This window comes from Camelina sativa, chromosome 17 (genome assembly GCF_000633955.1).
Source record: "Camelina sativa cultivar DH55 chromosome 17, Cs, whole genome shotgun sequence".
Lineage (NCBI taxonomy): Eukaryota > Viridiplantae > Streptophyta > Magnoliopsida > Brassicales > Brassicaceae > Camelina > Camelina sativa.
In genome coordinates, this window is record NC_025701.1 from 14,060,769 (window position 1) to 14,063,850 (window position 3,082).

The following is a 3,082-nucleotide window of genomic DNA, read 5'->3' on the forward strand; positions in this document are numbered from 1 at the left end:
CTTTCAGAGCCTAACTTGCGCCGTTTCTGTTTGATCGGCTTATGCGTTGGGTCGGCATTGAGCTCATGGGTCATGACACTTGGGTCGATTCCTTTCATGTCAGCCACGCTCCATGCGAACGTTGAGATGTTGGTTTTGAGGAAGAGTATCAACTCGTTCCTCATGGCGGATGTTATCTCTGTGCCGATATTTACGCATCGTTTCTTGTCGTTCTCGTCTAGGCTCACCTCCTCGACCGCGGCAACGCCCTGTTGGACGGCAGTCGGCTTTCCGTCTGTCGGTGACGTGCTACTGTCGCCGACCCGCTGCTTTGATTGCTATAATTTCTTTCCGGTGCGAAGCTTATGCTCGATCAGGAAACAGGCCCGTGCAGTTTGCTGATTGCCACGCAGTGTGTATATTCCTTTCGAAGTTGGGAACTTAACGCACTGATGATATGTTGACGGGACGGCTTTCATCTTGTGGAGCCATGGGGTTCCAAGGATGACGTTGTAGATCGTTGGCTTGTCGATAACTGCGAACCGAAAGTATCTGGCTATCCCCCCAACGAAGATTGGTAAGGTGATGGTGCCGACGGACATAAGATGATCCCCGTCGAAGCCCGTTAAAGAGTGACATTCTGGCATAATGTCCCGTTCGCCGACTTCCATTTTGGCCAACACGTCTCTGAAGATGACGTTGACTGAGCTTCCAGTGTCGATCAATATTCTCGTCACCTCACTTTCGCCGATCAAGAGTTCGACGACCAATGGATCGTTATGTGGTAAATCCAAGCCTTCTAGATCTTTTCCGTCGAAAGTGATTGGCATGCCTTCAGCCTCGAACCTTGACGGCCAAGATTTCGTCATTTCAGCCTTCTTAGTATAATCTCTGATCGCTCTGACCGAATCGTTGCATCCGGCTAGCCCGCCCATTATCATGTTGATTCGTCGTATCGTCGGAGGACGTTGGTCGGGCTTGCGGTCTGTATGCGGTCGTTTTTTGTTACCGCTGTTTTCGCGCCGTTCGGTGAGTAGGTTCTGAATATCCATCTCGTCTTCGCTTTGGTCGGCTAGTACCTTTGAATCCTTGACGAATTTTCGAGCGATATATTCGGCGCGCTTGGCGTCGCTTCGTCCAGGTCGGGTTGTCTTGCTTCTGTCGAGCTCGACGACTATTGCTCCTTTCTTGTATCGCTCCATCAAGACCTTCTGGAGGTAATGACACTCGTCAGTTGCGTGGGTTGTACTCTGATGGTAATCGCAGTACGGGGTTGCACTATTTTCACCTCCCTCTTTCCGTATATACTTGTTTTCGCCGATCGCAAAGGTTCGGCGAGTTCGATCTTGGTTTTTGACGAAATGTTGTCGAGGCTCGACGTAGTCAACTTTTGGAGCTGCGGCTACTGGCTGTTTGGGCGTCGCACTTGCCTCTAGAGAATGCTTCTTAGCATTGATAGCTTTCTCTTCCTCGAGTCCAATGTGTTTTGCAGCTCGGAGTAATGCCTCGGCTATGGTCTCGATGTGCGTTAGAGACAGCTCTTCCTTGAACCGAGATTCATACCCGAGCGCATTTCGAAGTGCGACAATTGCGGCAGCGTCCGGAATTGAAATGTTGACGTAAACTTCCTTGAATCGCCCTATAAAGGACCGAAGCGATTCTCCCTTGTGCTGAGTTAAGGCGTATAAGTCGGCATGGGAATTCTTATCCTCGAACAAAACAGAAAACTGCTTCAAAAATTCGGTTATCAACTCCCTGATACTATCGATTGATCCGGGTGGGAGTCTTGAGAACCAGCTCAATGCGGTTCCTGTTAGATGCTCGGCAAAAACTTGACAAGCTCCAGCGTCGTATTCCGCCGGGCTGAACTGTAAAGGGCCGAGGGCTACGCCAAAGGTGAGTAAGAAGTCTCGCGGGTCGACCGTTCCGTCATAGTGACCCAACCGTGGCTTGACTGCCCGTCTGACCGTCGTCGTAGCGAGTCTTCGAGAGAACGGAGTTCGCTGTGTTGCTTCGAGCATAAGTCCGACTTGGGGTGCCTTATCCGTTGCTTTTTGAATCATTGCGGCCATTTCTTTCATTTGCTCTTTGATTTCTTTTAGCTCGGCGTCCTTCGTTAGATCGGTTACGTCGTTATTCCGCTCGATAGGGTGCTGGGCAGGATTACATCCTAATCCGCTGGTTTGCACATACGACCCTGGCGTTGTTCTTACCGAGGTGAAGTTCACTGGGTTGAGCCGAGCGTTGTTGAGATGGTTGATTTCATCTTCCGAGTTAAGCTGTGCCGCAGTGAGTGCATCCAAACGGTTGTTTGTTCGCTCTTCCTGCTGGTCAAGGCGTGTTAAGATCCCTCGGAACAGCTCGTCTATACTAGAGACGGGCTGGTTGTTGAGCAAAGAAAGTTGTGTCGGCGCCTGTGGTGCCTCTACGGTCGCCGGGGTCGTCAAATTTGTAGCTATGACGAAGGTCTCCGGACTTTCTACTGTCACGGTCTTTCTTGGAGCGTCTGGCGTGGGAAGGACTGTCTGCTCCGCTTGATCCGTTGCCGGGGTGATCGTTCCCCCCGACGAGCTTGCTTCTTTGCTTCTTTCCTTGTCAATTATTGTCATCTCGTCCAGTCGGTGTAGGTCCGTTCTTCAATTTTTTAGAAAACTTTGACTTGGCTCCCCCTTCCTGGCGCGCCAAATTGTTGATGTCCCTTTTGGTCACAATTAGTATGTTTAGTTCGGTCAAAGAGGGTCGAAGTTCTCTTCTATTATATTGATGTCGAAACACAAAAGACGGGCTACAACGCGACTCAAACGGGTTACAAAGGTAGACGAGGATAGTAGACGAGCTGATATCTCGTCGATTCTCCGAGCTATGAGTTTAGAACCGTTGACTTTTGCTTGGACGAGCTAAGCTTTTGTACTTGCTGCACGAATTCTCCTGCTTTTCTCCGATCCCCTCTTCTAAAAGCCGTACGCCCGTATTTATAGGGAATCGTGTCGGTTCGTCTAAGAAAAATACCATAATACCCTTCTCTCTCGAAAGGGATATTTATGGGCTTTTTCCTGGGCCGGACCCTTTTGTTGAGGTTGGATCTACCCCTAACACATTTGCA